At 43.5% G+C, this 20275-nt stretch overlaps 1 protein-coding gene across 1 annotated transcript in view; it reads right to left on the bottom strand.

Moving 5' to 3' along the window:
* The window catches only part of LOC128699096 (uncharacterized), a 59766-nt gene extending 39736 nt beyond the window's left edge, over nt 1-20030 (bottom strand). Inside the window, exon 1 of the mRNA XM_070096600.1 lies at nt 20027-20030. The gene's annotated coding sequence lies outside the window, so the exon portion shown is untranslated. The remainder of the gene's footprint in view (nt 1-20026) is intronic.
* Nucleotides 20031-20275: the final 245 nt, after the last annotated feature.

The raw sequence follows: 20275 nt of genomic DNA, 5'->3' as shown, positions 1-20275 counted from the left end.
CGATAGACACTTTTTTTTTGGTGTGTGTGTGTGTGTGTGTGTGTGTGTGTGTGTGTGTGTGTGTGTGTGTGTGTGTGTGTGTGTGTGTGTGTGTGTGTGTGTGTGTGTGTGTGTGTGTGTGTACTCACCTTTCAAGGCAGGTGAAATTGCTGACCTAGAAAATGTACAGAGAACCTTCACGGCGCGCATAACGGAGATAAAACACCTCAATTACTGGGAGCGCTTGAGGTTCCTGAACCTGTATTCCCTGGAACGCAGGCGGGAGAGATACATGATTATATACACCTGGAAAATGCTAGAGGGACTAGTACCGAACTTGCACACGAAAATCACTCACTACGAAAGCAAAAGACTTGGCAGACGATGCAACATCCCCCCAATGAAAAGCAGGGGTGTCACTAGCACGTTAAGAGACCATACAATTAGTGTCAGGGGCCCGAGACTGTTCAACTGCATCCCAGCATACATAAGGGGGATTACCAACAGACCCCTGGCAGTCTTCAAGCTGGCACTGGACAAGCACCTAAAGTCGGTTCCTGATCAGCCGGGCTGTGGCTCGTACGTTGGTTTGCGTGCAGCCAGCAGTAACAGCCTGGTTGATCAGGCTCTGATCCACCAGGAGGCCTGGTCACAGACCGGGCCGCGGGGGCGTTGACCCCCGGAACTCTCTCCAGGTAAACTCCAGGTAGTTGTACTCACTTAGTTGAGGTTGCAGGGGTCGAGTCCGAGCTCCTGGCCCCGCCTCTTCACTGGTCGCTACTAGGTCACTCTCCCTGAACCGTGAGCTTTATCATACCTCTGCTTAAAGCTATGTATGGATCCTGCCTCCACTACATCGCTTCCCAAACTATTCCACTTACTGACTACTGTGGCTGAAGAAATACTTCCTAACATCCCTGTGATTCATCTGTGTCTTCAACTTCCAACTGTGTCCCCTTGTTACTGTGTTCAATCTCTGGAACATCCTGTCTTTGTCCACCTTGTCAATTCCTCTTAGTATTTTGTATGTCGTTATCATGTCCCCCCTATCTCTCCTGTCCTCCAGTGTCGTCAGGTTGATTTCCCTTAACCTCTCCTCGTAGGACATACCTCTTATCTCTGGGACTAGTCTTGTTGCAAACCTTTGCACTTTCTCTAGTTTCTTTACGTGCTTGGCTGGGTGTGGGTTCCAAACTGGTGCCGCATACTCCAATATGGGCCTAACGTACACGGTGTACAGCGTCCTGAACGATTCCTTATTAAGATGTCGGAATGCTGTTCTGAGGTTTACTAGGCGCCCATATGCTGCAGCCGTTATTTGGTTGATGTGCGCTTCAGCAAAAGCATTTGACAAATGCGATCATGGCGTAATAGCCCATAAAATACGTGCTACGTGGGAAAGTGGGGAGATGGATCTTCAACTTCCTAACAAATCGAACACAAAGAGTAGTGGTCAACAGAGTTAAATCGGAGGCTGCCATAGTGAAGAGCTCTGTTCCACAAGGCACAGTACTCGCCCCCATCTTATTCCTTATCCTCATATCAGACATAAACAGAGATATACACCACAGCACCGTATCATCCTTTGCGGATGATACTAGGATCTGCATGAGGCTGTCATCTGCTGAGGACGCGATTAACCTCCAAGAAGATATAAACAAAGTTTTCCAGTGGGCAACGGTAAACAATATGATGTTCAATGAGGACAAATTCCAACTACTCCGTTATGGAAAACTGGAGGAGATAATAACTAGAACAGAGTATACTACTGACTCCGGCCATACAATAGAGCGGAAAAATAATGTAAGGGACCTGGGAGTAGTAATGTCTGAGGATCTCACTTTCAAGGATCACAACAGTGCCACGATCGCACGTGCAAAGAAAATGATAGGATGGATAATGAGAACTTTCAAAACGAGAGATGCCAAGCCCATGATGATCCTTTTCAAATCACTTGTTCTCTCTAGGCTGGAATACTGCTGTACATTAACATCTCCATACAAAGCAGGTGAAATCGCAGATCTAGAGAGTGTACAGAGATCCTTTACTGCACGTATAAGTTCTGTCAAGCACCTTAACTACTGGGAACGCTTGGAAGCACTTGACTTGTACTCGTTGGAACGCAGGAGGGAGAGATATATCATAATCTACACTTGGAAAATCTTGGAAGGAATGGTCCCAAATCTGCACACAGAAATCACTCCCTACGAAAGTAAAAGACTGGGCAGGCGATGCAAAATGCCGCCAATAAAAAGTAGGGGCGCCATTGGTACACTAAGAGAAAACACCATAAGTGTCCGGGGCCCAAAACTGTTCAACAGCCTCCCATCAAGCATTAGGGGAATTGCCAATAAACTCCTGGCTGCCTTCAAGAGAGAGCTGGACAGATACCTAAAGTCGGTGCCGGATCAGCCGGGCTGTGGCTCGTACGTCGGACTGCGTGCGGCCAGCAGTAACAGCCTAGTTGATCAGGCCCTGATCCATCGGGAGGCCTGGTCGTGGACCGGGCCGCGGGGGCGTTGATCCCCGGAATAACCTCCAGGTAACCCCAAGATCTTTTTCCTTGAGTGAGGTTTGTAGTCTCTGGCCCCCTTAGACTGTACTCCGTCTGCGGTCTTCTTTGCCCTTCCCCAATCTTCACGACTTTGCACTTGGTGGGGTTGAACTCCAGGAGCCAATTGCTGGACCAGGTCTGCAGCCTGTTCAGATCCCTTTGTAGTTCTGCCTGGTGTTCGATCGAGTGTGTATGTGTGTGTATGTGTGTGTGTGTGTGTGTGTGTGTGTGTGTGTGTGTGTGTATATGTGTGTGTGTGTGTGTGTGTGTGTGTATGTGTATGTGTGTGTATGTGTGTGGTGTGTGTGTGGTGTGTGTGTGGTGTGTGTGGTGTGTGTGTGGTGTGTGTGGTGTGTGTGGTGTGTGTGGTGTGTGTGTGTGTGTGTGTGTGTGTGTGTGTGTGTGTGTGTGTGTGTGTATGTGTGTGTGTGTGTATGTGTGTGTGTGTGTGTGTGTGTGTACTCACATACGCAGGAGTCGAGGCTAAGTTCCTGGTCCTTCCTTTTTGCTAGCCGCTACTGGATTTACTATTTCCTGACTTCGAGAGCCTTATCGTACCTCTTCTTAAAACTATACATGGATCCAGGCTTTACTACTCCACTGTCCAGTTCGTTGCACCTCTTGAACACTCAAAGACTGGAGAAAAATCTTCCTGACATACCTGTGACTCATTTGCATTTTCAGCTTCTAGCTGTGCTTCGTGTTCCTCTTATATGTCTCCCGAACAATCTGTTTCTGTCTATCCTGTCAATTCCTCTCAGTATTTTGTATGTAATCATATCAGCCTTCTTTCCTCTAATGTCATCAGGTTCAGTTTCCTCATAATACACACCCTCATAATACACACCCTTGAGCTCTGTGACAAGTCTTGTCGCAGCCTCTGCAATTTCTCCAGTTTCTTGATACGCTTGGTAAGGTGTGGGTTCGATTATAGGGAATCCATCACTCTTCTGACTATCTTCTCCATAACCTTGCATACTATGCATATCAATAACACTGACCCATAGTTAAATACTACTTGTCTGTCCTCTTAAATATTGGGACTACATTTGTTACCTTCCACTCCTCTGGCAGTTACCCTATGTCAATTGCCTAGTTGAGGATTATGGCTAATGGTATACACACACTGTCGCCGCTCTCTCAGAACCCACGGAGAGATACTATCTGGATCTCATCCTATCGCTTTCCTCATATTCCTGTCGTATGTATTGTGTTCAACACTCGCTGGTGCACACTACCTCTTTGGCTCTCTGTGAATTCTTAAACTCTTGCTGAGCTCTTTACAGACTTTCTGGTCATACTTTGTAAGCTCTCCATCCCTTTTCAGCCTGATTACCTGGTCCTTTAGCATTGTCTTTCTCCTGATGTGGCAGTATAGCAACTTTGGGTCGGATTTGACTTTCGATACTATGTAATTCTCAAATTGTCGCTGAGACTCTCTTCTTACCCACATATTTGTTCCTGGTTTTTCTTTTCACTTCCTTGCTTTTCTGTTTACTTTCCATATGCTTTAGCACGTTTAGTTTTTGTCTCTCTGCTTCTCTGGAAAACCCATGGACTCTGTTCTTTACATTGCTTATTTTGCTTTCGGGTATGAATCTCTCCTCTGCCTCCCCGCACCTTGCAGCTATATACTTCATTATCTCATTTGCTGTCTTCCCTTCCAGTTTTCTATCCCACTGCACCTCATTTAAGAATTGCCTCCTGCCTGCGAAGTCTCCTCTTTTGAGGTTTATCTTCTCTCATCCTTCCTGTGCTATCTCTCCAAGTTTACCCCCACAAGATATTCAAAATTCAGAACAGTGTGGTCTCTAGCACTGAGGGTGCTCTCATTTTCAATATCCTTTATATCAGAATCACTCAGGGTGAATACGACGTCCAGCCATGCTGGTTCATCCCCTTCTCTCCCTCTCTCTGGGTGTGTCCTTGACATATTGATGCATGAAGTTGTCCACGTCCACCTCTAGCATCTTATCCTTTCACGTTTTGTGTATATGTGCACTCACCTAATTGTGGTTGCAGGGGTCGATTCATAACTCCTAGCCCTGCCTCTTCACTGGTCGCTACTAGGTCCACTCTCTCCCTGCTCCATGAGCGTTATCATACGTCTTCTTAAAGCTATGTATGGATCCTGCCGTCACTACATCACTCTCCAGATTGTTCCACTTCCTGACAACTCGATGGCTGAAGAAATACTTCCTAACATCCCCGTGATTCATCCGAGTTTTCAACTTCCAGTTGTGACCTCTTGTTGCTATGTCATCTCTCTCAAACATTCTATCCTTATCCACCCTGTCAATTCCTCTCCTCTCAGTATTTTATGTTATGCCGTCCCTATCCCTCCTGTCTTCCACTGTCCTCGTAGGACAAACTCCCTCAGTTCCGGGACTAGTCTCGTTGCAAACCTTTGAACTTTCACTAATTTCTTGACGTGTCTGACCAGGTGTGGGTTCCATACTGGTTCTGCATACTCCTATTTGGGCCTGACGTACACGGTGTGCAGTGTTGTGAATGACTCATTACTCAGATGTCGAAACGCTATTCTTAGGTTTGCCAGGCGACCACACGCTGCAACAGTTATTTGGTTGATTTGCGCTTCAGGTGATGTGCTCGGTATGACGCTCACTCCAAGACGTGAGGCATGATGCTTACTCCAAGACGTGAGGTATGATGCTCATTCCAAGACGTGAGGTATGATGCTCATTCCAAGACGTGAGGTATGATGCTCATTCCAAGACGTGAAGTATGATGCTCACTCCAAGACGCCTGTACTGCGTCTGCGGTCTCCTTTGTCCTTCCCCAATCTTCATAACTTTGCACTTGCTGGGATTAAACTCCAGCAGCCATTTGTAGGACCAGGCTTGCAGCCTGTCCAGATCCCCTTGTAGGCTAACCTTACCCTCTTCAACTTTCATTCTCCTCATTAGTTTCACATCGTCTGCAAAAAGGGACACATCTGACTCTCTCTCTCTCACACACACACACACACACACACACACACACACACACACACACACACACACACACACACACACGCACACGCACACTAAACACCTATATTTACTAATATGTGGCGTCCCTAGATAATAACAAAAATGATGGTAACAATAGAGTAGTTAATCGGCGAATGAAGCAATTTGCGGAAGACAGGAGGGTAAAGGCGAGCAATTATAACTTTTGTGATTACTTTGAGTGTGATCAAGGCGTTGTGAAGGATGAGAGAGAGAGAGAGAGAGAGAGAGAGAGAGACTGCGTAGCTAGCCCCTCAAGGCAGGTTCTTACACATCAGTGGGGATTCTTGAGCCAGTAAATTGCACCTGAACTTCTTTTCCTTTGGATCGAACCTGATTCTCTCAAATTACCAAAAATAACTGTGCGCCCCCTACGGGTTTAGCTCTCCATACAAATGCATAATAATAATAATGAGTCTAATGCTGCCACCACTAATACTAAAACAACAATAATAATTGATAATTAATGATAAAAAATAATAAAAAATTGGTAATTAATGATAAAATAAAACATTGATAATTTAATGGCAAATCAATTGATCAACAAACAGAGAGAGATAGTAGAGGGCAAAGAGTGACTAGCTCCCTTAAGGTTTACTATACAAATAGTAGGAGTCTAAGATATAAGATAGATGAGCAAAGATTACTTGCAAGTGTAAGTAATATAGATATTATTGGTATAACAGAGACCTGGTTCAACCTGAAAGATAGAGAAATGCCTTCTGAATGCAACATACAGGGTTATAAACTATTCCATACTGATAGGGTCAACAGGAATGGTGGTGGAGTGGCGATGTATATCAGAGATAATTTAAATTGTCTTACACATGATATAAGATTAGAAACATCGAACACAGAATCTTTTTGGCTACAGTTTCTCGAGGGTTGTGTCAAATTAATTTTGGGTGTGACTTACAGGCCACCAAACCTTGATAGGGAGGGCAGTAAGCTATTATGGGACGAAATTCATAAGGCATCTAGATATGAAAATGTTGTGATAATGGGAGATTTTAACTTTAGACAAATTGATTGGAACAATACAGGAAATCTTGAGTCTAGTGACTTTCTTGATACGGTTCAGGATTGCTTTTTAGAACAGGTTGTGACAGAACCAACTAGAGGAAACAATCTGCTTGATTTGGTTCTTGCCAACAAAGATTCACTAATTAATAATCTTGAAGTTAGTGATGAGCTTGGGGAAAGTGATCACAAATCACTTAGTTTCAATATATCATGGAATTACCCAGATAACTGCAATCAAATCTCTGTCCCAGATTTTCGCTTGGCCGACTTCATGGGACTGAAAAATTGCCTGGGTGGGCTAAATTGGGATGTCTTGACTATGGGTCAGGTAGGTTATCTTGGTTGCCAATATGACGTTTTTCAGAGCATAGGTCTAGCTGCCCAAGCAACTTTTGTTCCGAGTAGGGAAATTAGATCTAACAAAAATGATCCCAAATGGATGAACAATAGATTAAAACATCTCACTGGTCAAAAGAGAGGCATATATAGGCGTATCAAAAGAGGGGATGGGCAGTTAAGAAATCAATATATTCAATTAGAGAGAGAAAGAAAGGAATAAGAAAAGCAAAAAGGGATTATGAGGCTAAGGTCGCAAGGGATTCAAAGACTAACTCAAAAGGGTTCTTTCAGGTATACAGAAGTAAGATTAGGGACAAGACTGGCCCACTTAAGAGTAACTCTGGTCAGATCACTGACAGTGATAAGGATATGTGTGAAATTCTAAATACCTGCTTCCTCTCAGTTTTCACCCAGGAAAATACTAGCGATATTCCTGAAATAATAGATTATGTAGAACAGAACGATAATAAACTATGCACGATTGCGGTAACTAGTGACATGGTCCTCAGACAAATAAACTAAAACCTGACAAATCCTCAGGCCCTGATGAACTGTTTGCAAGGGTGTTAAAGGAATGTAAAGAGGAACTTAGCATACCTTTGGCTAATCTTTTTAACATATCACTACAAAGTGAAAAATGGCAAATGTAATACCATTTACAAGGCAGGTGACAGGTCCTTGGCTTCGAACTATAGACCAATAAGCCTTACCTCCATTGTGGGGAAATTTATGTTATCAATAATTGCCGAAGCAATTCATAGCCATCTTGACAGGCACAGATTGATTAATAAATCTCAACACGGTTTTACAAAGGGGCGTTCCTGTCTTACGAATTTACTAATTTTTTCACTAAGGTGTTTGAGGAGGTAGATCATGGTAATGAATATGATATTGTATATATGGACTTCAGTAAGGCTTTCGATAGAGTTCCACACCAGAGGCTATTGAGGAAACTAAAGGCACACGGAATAGGAGGAGAAATTTTTTCCTGGGTAGAAGCATGGCTGACAAATAGACAGCAGAGAGTTTGAATAAATGGGGAGAAATCAGAATGGAGGCACGTCACAAGCGGTGTTCCTCAGGGGTCAGTGTTGGGCCCGTTGTTGTTCACAATTTACATAAACGACATAGATGAAGGAATAAATAGCGACATAAGCAAATTTGCTGATGACACCAAAATAGGCCGTCCAATTCATTCTAATGAGGACACTAGAGCACTCCAGGATTTGAATAGACTGATGCAATGGTCGGAGAAGTGGCAGATGCAATTTGATATTGACAAATGCAAAGTTCTAAATGTTAGACAGTTAAATAACCATGCCACATATAAACTAAATAATGTAGATCTTAATACTACTGATTGCGAAAAGGATTTAGGAGTTCTGGTTAGCAGTAATTTAAAACCAAGACAACAGTGCATTAGTGTTCGCAATAAAGCTAACAGAATTCTTGGCTTCATATCTAGAAGTATAAATAATAGAAGTCCTTAGGTTGTTCAACTCTATATATCCTTGGTTAGGCTTCATTTAGACTATGCTGCTCAGTTCTGGTCACCGTGTTACAGAATGGATATAAATGTTCTGGAAAATGTACAGAAGAGGATGACAAAGATGATCCCATGTATCAGAAATCTTCCCTGTGAGGATAGACTGAGGGCCCTGAATCTGCACTCCCTCGAAAGGCGTAGAATTAGGGGGGATATGATCGAGGTGTATAAATGGAAAACAGGAATAAATAAAGGGGATGTAAATAGCGTGCTGAAAATTTCCAGCCAAGACAGGACTCGCAGCAATTCAAATTCAAATTCAAAGTTGGAAAAATTCAGATTCAGAAAGGATATAGGAAAGCACTGGTTTGGTAATAGAGTTGTGATGAGTGGAACAAACTCCCGAGTACAGTTATTCAGGTTAAAACGTTGTGTAGTTTTAAAAATAGGATAGATAAATACATGAGTGGGTGTGGGTGGGTGTGAGTTGGACCTGACTAGCTTGTGCTGCTGGGTCTGGTGCCGTGATCCTTCCTTGAGTGGAGGTGACCAGGCTGAGTGGGTCATTGGGGTAATCCGGGGGGAGTCATTGGGCTAATCCGGGGGGGGGGCATGGACCTGCTCCGCATGGGTCAGTAGGCCTGTTGCAGTGTTCTTTCTTTATGTTTTTATGTTCTTAATGATTAACTATAATAAAAATAATAATTGATGATAATTTAATAAGAGAGATATAATAATGAAAATAAAAGAAATAATGGTAAAAGAAATAATAAATGATAATTAATGATAATTTAATTAATGACAATTAAAGGAATAATAATAAATATGGAGTAAAAACGGCATGATAAACAAGAAGATAAATACACAAAAGGGAAAAGTCCGCTGCGTAATGTTCTGAGAGGAAGCGTTAAACCCACAGGAGTTATACTGCACCGGGAGGGGGGAGTGAGGTATTTGGGTTCGATCCAAAGAAGGGGAGGATAGGCCCGCATCCTTGGATCAAGAATCCGTCACTGGCATCGTGGGATTGCGCGTAATCAGGTCATTAGCCAATCAGAACATTACAGCCAATCACCACTCCTCAGTAATTAACCAATCGAAAGTACTACAGTTAATCATTAATTAACCAGTCAAAAACACTACAGCCAATCACCAATCATTAACCAATAAAAACAATACAGCCAATCACCAATCATTAACCAATATAAAACATCCCTGCCAATCACCAATCATTAACCAATCCAAACAGGCCATTACAACAGGAGAACAATAAATTGTAGTAAACAAACTAGAACGAAAAAATACATCGCTAACCGTCACAAAAACTTCCGTATTTCTGTAACGAAATCAAAACTGAAATTAGTAATTATCACGTTTTTTTTTCTTTCTCTAGTGTTTCGAAAACGATCAAAGGATTTTGTAATGGCTGGTGTAATTAAGAAAAATGAAGGATATATATATACCCTGTGTTCTCTGACGACACGTATGTCGATAAGGTGCAGGAGGGGAGGGGAGGGGGATGGGGAGGGAGAGGAATGATGGTGGAGGGGGAGGAAGAGGAGGGGGAGGATGAAGAATTGGAGGAGGAGGAGGAGGAGGAGGAGGATAGAAAGGAGGGGGAGAAAACAGATTCAAGGGAGGATAGAAAGGAGGGAGAGCAGTGAATGAAGAATGTCTGGAAAAGTGAAGGAAGAGGAGGAGTGCAAGTTGAGGGAGGAGAGGAGATGGAAGGAAGAGGGAATAAAGTAGAAGGGAAGACTAAGGGATCACAGGGGTAAGGGTAAATGAAAGTAAGGGAAGAGAGGAAGAGCAGAGGTAGGTAGGAGTAAGAGGGGAGAGAGGAGAGGGGTTAGGAATACAGGGGGAGGGAGGGATGGCGGGAGAGACGGCGGGGGTGGGCGCGTTCTTTTATCTGCCAAAATCCATTAATGGATTGTAGATTTAACCAAAAGGAGATTAGACTCGAAGCTGACTGTTCTCCACCGCTACAAGAGAAGGGGGAGGGGGAGGAAGTGGAAGAAGCGTAGCGGGAAGGGGAGGGGGAAAGAGGAGGAAATTATCTAGGAGAGGGGAGAGAGAGGGAAAGAGGGAGGGAGGGAGGGAGGGAGGGAGGGATATAAAAAAAATAATACGCCATTCCGTTGTCATATTAAAAATAAAGAAAGAATTGTATTTTGTTTATATTTTGTCATTTCTGGCCTCTCACAGAATTTGGTCCAAATAAAAACATGGAAATTTTGCACGCAAGTAAAAAAAAATAAAAAAAAAACCTATCATATTCAAATCCCCATCCTTCTCTCATATAATAATTTTCTCCTGCCACGTAAAGCCGATAAACATTCTAAACATTCTGAGAGACAATGGTGAGTTAGACAAGTGTGTAACAGCTGGGTGTCTCGTGATGTTTCGCCCACCAGTGGCTTTATCAATACAACATGGAGGTAATTTCAAGGCATTGAAAATGGAAACAGTAGAAGGTGAGGTAATCAGTCCCTGAGGCTGGAGGTCAGTGTTCAGTACCTTAAGTCATTAATCTGCAGGTATTGTATACCATTACTGTAATGGTACCGAGACACTGCATCTACCTTATTAAAACAATAGTTGATAAATTAGTGCAGATATTATACATTATATTTGTATATATGTACATTGTTATTTATTAACCACGAACAAGTGGTATTTAATCAATAACACTGCGATTAGCCGAGGATTCGAACCCCTGTTGTTTTAGCCCGCTTCATGGTAAGCGAAAATTCCATGACGCTCTAACACACGGGACCATACAATCCTACAAGAATTAAGCACCCAGCAAAGCTAGGTGTTTTACCGTGATCCGAGGACATTCGATGGTGTGGGTGCTTCACAGCTAATTTCATCCTCCTCCACACACACTGACAAACAGGCGCACTGACATATACACAGACACACAAAGACAAACACATTGACACAAAGACAGGTACACTGACATAAAAAGCGAACACACTGACAAACACACACACACACACACACACACACACACACACACACACACACACACACAGAAACAAGGGGACACAATTGGAAGCTGAAAACCCAGACGAGTCACAGGGATGTTAGGAAGTATTTCTTTAGTCTTAGAGTTGTCAGGAACTGGAATAATCTGGAGTGAAGTAGTGGAAGCAAGTTCCATAAATAGTTTTAAGAAGAGGTATGACAAATATCATGGACCAGGGAGAGAGTGAATTAGTATCGACCAGTGAAGAGGCGGGGCTAGGAGCTATGACTCGACCCCTGCAACCACATATAGGTGAGTACACACACACACACACACACACACACACACATACAAAGAAGAAACCCACCAAGCCGGGTAGTCAGTTAAGCCATTTATAACGTTAGTGTGGGTATATAAGACACTGGAGTATAACAACTCTACCTTGAGGATAATTACCGCACACACGAGACATGAAGTTCAAGATATGACCGTCAAGGTTGATTTTCAGCTGAGGGATACAAACACGAAATTGCATAACAAACACTTAGCTCACTAGGTTGCTTACGTAACCAGGAAGGTTAATAGGCACAAAGTTACGTAACAGTGAATGATTACAAAGGCTGGAAGGTTACGTAACCCGGAAGGTCACACATTCTGGAAGGTTATGTAACGAGAAGTGTACACATTTACGAAGGTCACAAGAAAAAAAAGTTACATAACTAGGAAGGCTACATATGTAGGAAGGTAACATAATCCGTAAGGCTACAGAGTCAGGAAGATTATGTAACCAGGAAGGTAACTCGGTTGTGAAGATTATGTAACCCGGAAGATAACAGCTACCAGGGATGCGTAGTCCATCTTAACGCCGCAAGCCAGTATCAACGGCTTATTAACTACCTTTTAGGAGCTGTTGAGTGAGGAAGGTGTCTTGTTCCTTCGCTGGAGGAGACTATATAAAGAGTTTCATGCCTTCAAGACGGTGTGGTGGAACGAGAGAGGAAGGAGAGGCCAGCCACGCTCCCAGGTAATTAGGTCTGTCCCCAATGGGTGAATTTTAAGTGGATGTACGTACATGCATACATAGACATTTTTATATTTTGCTGCACTAGAATTGCATCACCACCCTGCACTATTCCTTTTGCCTGCAATGAGGTAGAGGCGCCTGGGCTTATGGAGTACGGGGATACTTTTCTTGGATCGCGCAGCGACCGAAACGTAGCAAGTTACTAGAGAAGTATGAAGGAAAGCAGCTCAAGTTCAAGTTCAAGTTCTGACCTGAGGGTTGGTGAGGATGGGAAGGAAGAGGGAGGGGAGGGCTGGAAAAATGGAAGAGGTTGGGAGGGTGGAGTAGGAGGTGGGGTTGCAGAGGTGAGTGGCCCGTCCACTCTGGAGCGTGATGTGCAGAGGTACTGCAGGAGGTTGTGTTGGAGCGAGATGTGTTGGTGGCAGCAGTGTCGGTAGAGTAGGGCTGGTACTCAGGTGCCCGGCTGGAGATGGCTGGTGGTGCCCAGGAAAACAGGGTCGTTTTGGAGCCACACCCCAGCTTTAGCTAAATAGCAAAGTGCTGGGGGACTTTGGTAGGTGATGATTTATACTGTGCTGCAGTGGGAGCCGTTGATGACTGCATTGAGTTTTGTTCTTGAGAGGTGTACCTTCACTTTGAGGTGAATGTACCTCTCGTCGTTGAGGGTGTTGAGTATGTCTTGTAGGGTTGGAGGTGGGTTTCCGTGGCAGGTGTACTTTGCGGTGTTGTCTAGGAGTCGTTGTCTGAGTTCTGAGCTGGGTACAGCATTGCTGTATTGTTTCGTGGTGTAGAACGTGGTGGTTGGAGTGCGGGCTGGATGAGTCGGGGTTTCTGGTGGGTCAGTAGCTGTAGGAGTAGAGGCAGATGGTGTTGGGTTCTCGTGGGTGGGTCCTTCTGAGATCTCAGAGATCTCTGATTGGGCCTACTGAGTGTCTGGTGGTGGTGGAGCAACGACAATGTTGGTGACCTTTGCCGTGGATTGGAGAACCTCGGTGGAAGGTGGTGACGTAGGAAATGTGAAACTTGGCATGTTGTTGAGCTTGAAGAGTTCGTTGATGGTGGTATTGAAGGAGCCGGGCTCAGCTGCATTCTGTACATGGGCATACATGATGCAGTAAAGGATTTTGGTGGAGTCACCAGCAGGAGCTGGCAGAGGAGTGGTGGAGGCTGCTTGCGTGGCTTGTAGGATCTTAGTAGAGTCTGCCTGAAGCTTGGTGATGGTGGCATATGAGGTTGTTTGTGGGTTGGGTTTGTTTTGTTGCTGGAATTGTTTCTTTACTATGTCTCTTCTGGTAGGGCATCTGGCTGCGAGTGTGTGGTGATCATTCTTGCAGTTCAGGCATTTAGGTGGTGTAGCAGCGGTGCAGTTTTTGAAATCGTGACCTTCGAGGCCACAGGTGGGACAGAATTTTTTGTCCTTGGCAGTGCAGTCTTTAGTGGTATGCAGGTAAGAGTAGCAGTTGTAGCAGTGTGGGATTTGTAGGAATTTTTCTTCTTCGATTAAGGTTGAATTGATGTGGAAGTAGTGAATGGCCAGGCCCTCAGCTAGAGCTCTGGTTGCCATGTTGATGACGTAGCTGAAGGTCACCTTCAGCATGGATGAAGCATTGGGTATCTTGGTAATGTAGTCCACCTTAGCCCAGGGGTTCTGTGCTTCAATAGTTGATTTGATATCTTCAGTGGCCTGTGCAGTGATGAGGCTGTCGAGTCGCTTGAGGAATACAGTTCTCCTGGCCCTCAGCGCCGGGGAAGTCAAGACAAGGAATCCCTGGTCACGTAAAGTGGTGGTAGCAGTAGTGGTAAGTAGTTTCTCGGCCTCAGTGTCACCAGTGCAGACAACAAAGGCCTCTTTGAGCGATAAAATCGTATTACATTTGACCTGCAGTCTGCTACTGATGACAGCTGCAAGTGCTAGTTTGGACGAGTCATTGACTGTCCCACTCACAGGTTTGATCTTTACCCTGTTAGAGTAATGCATCGTGAGTATGTGTCGGAAAGCAGCTTGTAGAGCCGTTGTTGTTGTTCTATGAGACTTGGGGGGGGGGAAGGGGACAAGGAGGTAGACTTAAACTACACTGTCAATTCTGACCTTCCATTCCATCTGTTATTTTGGCGTGCCCTTCCTGGTTTGACATCGAGAGGTGGTTAGTTACGAAATGTTAGGTAAATGGACACCGATGGAACTAATGTAATATTTTACTGTGGCAACGTTTCGCTCTCCAGGAACTTTGTCAAGCCTCCAAGCCGTTACGGCTTGACAAAACTCCTGGAGACCACAATAAGAAGTGGTAATGTGTCCAGTTACCTAACATTTTGTCGGTAATTCTACCATCATTACAAGGTTTTCGAAAGTTATGTAACCCGGAAACTCAAAATCCAGGTGTCTTAAGTCGACATATTTCCCGAAAGAAATTAATCGCACAAAAAAATTCTCTTCCACTTCAAATAACGAAAGTCAAGAAACAGCTGTGTGTAAATAATTGTGATGTCACTTATAAACAAAGCTTCCGAGAAGCATCACGTTAATTTTTGAGTTTAAGCGGAGTAATATAAACACAATATTGCATAGTTTGTCAACAGGGTGAAGTTTTAATGAACAAACAACGGTCTCATTAGTGAAATGGGAGACGAAAAGTCGTGTAAATCATCGGATTTGTTAAGGTTTCTATTAAAGACTTACAATTTTGTTTGCTTTGTCTTGTTTGTTCGTATGTTATTAAGGGAGCGATTAGTGTGCATACCATGACTGATGTTGACATAAAGAGAGAGAGAGAGAGAGAGAGAGAGAGAGAGAGAGAGAGAGAGAGAGAGAGAGAAAGAAAGAGAAAGAGAGAAAGAGAGAAAGAGAGAGAGAGAGAGAGAGAGAGAGAGAGAGAGAGAGAGAGAGAGAGTTAGAGAGAGTTGCAAACCAGAGGACATGATCATAAGGGCAGAAAATTCACAAAAAAACTTATCTTCAAAAAACCTTACTTATATAAATAAAATACAATATAGTTCAAGAAAACTAATCACTGGTAACTTCAGAATGTTCGTACATGAGTAAAGTTGAAGAAGAGTGGAACAAACTCCCAGGTAGTGTCACTGTTGCCTCCACTTTGGGGAGTTTTAAAAATATATCAGAGTACATGAGTGGGAGTAGGTAGGTGTGATTAGGTAGCCCACTCGGCCCCATCATAATGACATCACCGCTCGACCCCATCAATATAATGACTTACCACCACTGCACCTACCATCAGAATAATGACCATCCACTACTCGTACCGGGAGGATCAGTTGACTGACGTGAGGATCAACTGACTGACGTAAACAATTATTTAGGCAGTCATTCATTACCAGCTGATTCAGTCAGTTGGATTTCTTTCTACTGGTGATGCCTCTATAAAACAGTTAAATGTTGGCTCACTCAGCGAATTACATCACCGCTGCGAATCATGGAAGATTTCAAGTCATGTGAATTATTGGGATATAAGAGAAAAAAAGTCTTCTATTAATTATCAACGTTTGTGTGTTTCACTCACCTATATGTGGTCGCAGGGGTAATCTATCTCTTCTGGCAACATCGTTAGCCGCTACTTGGGTCATTCTCTCCTGGCTTCAAAAGCCTTTTCATGGCTCTTCTTAAAGCTATGTATGGATCCTACCTCTATCACTCTATGTGACTCATCTGTGTTTTTAACTTCCAGCTGTGTTCTTGTGTTCCTGTTTCCTTGTCTATTGAACAGTCTATACCTGTCCACCCTATCAATTCCCTTCAGTGTATTGTACCTCATTCCTCCTTTCATCTCCTCTAGTTCCTTCCTCAGTTCCCTTAGATCCTCTTCCAGGATTTGTATCTTTGCCTCGGCAGCTGTAGCCCTTGTCTCCTGTTCTATTGTCTCTAGAGTTACCTTCTGTACTTTCTCCTCCACCTCTATGCCGAAATCACAAACCTTTTTTTTCACTCTTCCTCCATCTTATATCCAAACCCTGCTAGTATTACTTCTCTCTCTCTCCACTCCTGTTCTGATTCTTCTTCCTCAGTTCCATCTCTTCTATTTGGCTTTTTGGTTCCCACTTCTTTCTAAAAGTTTCGCTTAGCCGGGTACAATAACTTCCTCAGATTTCAGCATGTGCTTTGAACGATCATATGTTAGTTGCCAATCTGTCCTAGGCACATGTGGATTAGACACTAAGCCTGTTGTACATGCGGCGTGCGTGCGTGTGTGTGTGTGTGTGTGTGTGTGTGTGTGTGTGTGTGTGTGTGTGTGTGTGTGTGTGTGTGTGTGTGTGTGTGTGTGTGTGTGTACGTACTCACCTAATTGTACTTACCTAATTGTGGCTGCAGGGGTCGAGACTGAGCTCCTGGCCCCGTCTCTTCACCGAGTCCTCTCTCTCCCTGCTCCATGAGCTTTATCATACCTCATCTTAAAGATATGTATGGTTCCTGCCTCCACTACCTCACTTGCTAGGCTATTCTACTTCCTGACTACTCTATGACTGAAGAAATACTTCCTAACATCCCTTTGACTCATCTGGGTCTTCAGCTTCCAATTGCGACCCCTTGTTTCTGTCCCCTCTCTGGAACATCCTGTCTCTGTCCACCTTGTCTAGTCCACGCAGTATTTTGTATGTCGTTATCATGTCTCCCCTAACCCTCCTGTCCTTCAGTGTCGTGTGTGTGTGTGTACTCACCTAGTTGTACTCACCTAGTTGAGGTTGCGGGGGTCGAGTCCGAGCTCCTGGCCCCGCCTCTTCACTGATCGCTACTAGGTCACTCTCCCTGAGCCGTGAGCTTTATCATACCTCTGCTTAAAGCTATGTATGGATCCTGCCTCCACTACATCGCTTCCCAAACTATTCCACTTACTGACTACTCTGTGGCTGAAGAAATACTTCCTAACATCCCTGTGATTCATCTGTGTCTTCAGCTTCCAACTGTGTCCCCTTGTTACTGTGTCCAATCCATGGAACATCCTGTCTTTGTCCACCTTGTCAATTCCTCTCAGTATTTTGTATGTCGTTATCATGTCCCCCCTATCTCTCCTGTCCTCCAGTGTCGTCAGGTTGATTTCCCTTAACCTCTCCTCGTAGGACATACCTCTTAGCTCTGGGACTAGTCTTGTTGCAAACCTTTGCACTTTCTCTAGTTTCTTCACGTGCTTGGCTAGGTGTGGGTTCCAAACTGGTGCCGCATACTCCAATATGGGCCTAACGTACACGGTGTACAGGGTCCTGAATGATTCCTTATTAAGATGTCGGAATGCTGTTCTGAGGTTTGCAAGTTCAGTATATTGTAAGTTATTTTTTTTCGCTACAGCAGTAATCTGCAGCAAAGTTGAAAAGATTAAGCGATAGTTATATGTATGTATAACGAAGTCAAAGCAGCAATATTTGTCACAACTACCTTGATAATGTAATATAGCTCATGTGTAAAGGATCATTTGTGTGTGTGTGTGTGTGTGTGTGTGTGTGTGTGTGTGTGTGTGTGTGTGTGTGGACTCGCCTATTTGTGGTTGCAGGGCCCCGCCTCTTCACTGATCGCTACTAGGTCCTCAGGTGTGTGTGTGTGTGTGTGTGTGTGTGTGTGTGTGTGTGTGTGTGTGTGTGTGTGTGTGTGTGTGTGTGTGTGTGTGTGTGTGTGTGTGTGTGTGTGTAAGATTACCTATTTGCAATTATCTGTATCAAGTTATAGGGACCGAGTCACGCCACAGCGTCCCATCTTCATTAATATTTTTATATAATCCTATTAAAACTTTTCCCCAGGATGTGACCCGGAGCGGCTGACTAACACTCTGCTACATATTTAGTAAGAAGTACTTAAACAAAGGATAGAAACTGTTTATTTCAGTTATGGATTAGACTAGCCAGTATTATTATTATGTGAAGCGATAAGCCCATATGAGTCATCTGCAGGAGGCTGGAGCATCATTCCGTTTAGCGGTATTTTAAAAGAACTGAATGCTATTGTTGGAGAGAAGTGCAGGCTTTAAAGATAATAAATCTGGGATGAAGTTTGAGTTATCACAGCTTCTGTTTGTTGAAGATAAGTGCTTTTGACAGTCGGAAAACAAGTTTCAAAAGTTGGAGGAGGAATTTAGAGGCTGTGTAAGATACTGAAGTAGATGAGAAGCATGAAGAGCAACGTACACAGAATAAGATATATGTCGTGCCGAATAGGTAAAACTTGCTAATTGACCAGTTTTACCTATTCGGCACGACATATATAATATTAACAAGACGTCAACATATAGTTTATGAAAAAAATGGGATGAGCCACCTGATAAGGAAAAGAGTTAATGAAATCGAGAAAAGAATGTGGTCTGTCAGTAAATGAAAAAATGTGTCGTGGTAGTGTGCTTCCTCTCATGCAAGGATGTGATGTAGCATGATCTTCGAATGTTGCAAGGAAGAGGAGGAGGCTGGAGGCAGTGCATGTGTTGCTTCTGAAATGAAGACAGGGTAGAGGTATAAAAGATATAATTCAGAGAGATAAAAAAGAGGAGATTGTTGATACGATTTAGTTATGCAGAAAGGATGGAGCAAAATTGGTTAATGAAGAGGATGTATAAACGTGGGTTAAAATCTGGGTTGGATGGATGCAGGTGTAGGAGATATCCCCAGGAAGGGTGGGAAGGAGGGTGTGAAGTAGGTGTAAAGTGGAACAACTTAAACACCCAGCAAACATGAGTAAATGTGTTAGTTAGTGTTGTCTTGTTATCTTACGTGATGTTAGAGCAAGGGAGGGCAGTTATTTTGTTTAGCTGTGCAGGTTAGGTTAGGTAAGGTTCGTCAGGAAACAGGACAAATGTTTCCTGACGCGGGTCTTAGTCAGATGATGACCCGCCTTTGGAGCTTTTGGTCATCTGACCGAGGCCTTCCGCTGGCTTACCGGTCCACCCCTTTAAAAATTATGGTCATTTATAACCAGTCTTCTAGCTGTGCACATCACCAGTTTTGCCAGCTGAGATGACCTTCGCCGCCCACATGCTTTGTCTATGTGAAACTGTAAACTTTTAATAACTCAAATTCACGTCTTCGATCATTTTGGAATCAACGAGTAAATTGGCAAGTTCAGTATATTGTAAGATTTTTTTTTTCGCTACAGCAGTAATCTGCAGCAAAGTTGAAAAGATTAAGCGATAGTTATATGTATGTATAACGAAGTCAAAGCAGCAATATTTGTCACAACTACCTTGATAATGTAATATAGCTCATGTGTGAAGGATCATTTTCAGTTCTGTGTTAAGTTCGTTCATGATATCAACGACAAATGTAACATTAGAGAGCTATTTCACATCATTCTGCTGTGGAGAACTCCACATATTTTTATTTCAAGTTCAAAAAACCCTCAAGGAAGGTTCCTTGATGTTGGTGAGGGGCTCTTGATTTAGGGAAATGGATCTGTGCTCCAGTTTCCCGAATTAAGCCTGAATGCCTTCCACATCCCCCCCCCAGGCGCTGTATAATCCTCCGGGTTTAACGCTTTCCCTTGATTATAATAATAATAAAGTTCAAAAACATATCAGTCTCACCTCTCATTTCCCATATTTTTATTCAAAACCTTTCCCGATCTGAGCCATCGTACGTTTGTGCAATATAAAACATTGTTGGGAGTCAAAGTAATGAGAAAAATGCTGACACAAGACCAGATACTTACAGTTGCCAGGTGGAAGACCGTAAGTGAAACACCCAATACTTTTTCGCTGAGCGGTAAACACATAATGAAACTAAGAGAAGAAAGAAAAAAAAAAGTAAGCGGGCACCTGAAACATAGGTGGCGCTGACATGCGGTCGCACCGGGATTAATGCAGAAGTGAAACCAGGAAAACGTAACTGTCCCGAAATCAAAATATAAAACACGGTTGTTTTTGCTGTGACTGTCCAGTACTCGCTCGTGATTAGGATA

This window comes from Cherax quadricarinatus, chromosome 54, assembly GCF_038502225.1.
Source record: "Cherax quadricarinatus isolate ZL_2023a chromosome 54, ASM3850222v1, whole genome shotgun sequence".
Classification (NCBI taxonomy): Eukaryota; Metazoa; Arthropoda; class Malacostraca; order Decapoda; family Parastacidae; genus Cherax; species Cherax quadricarinatus.
This window is presented reverse-complemented; position numbering and strand designations above follow the sequence as displayed.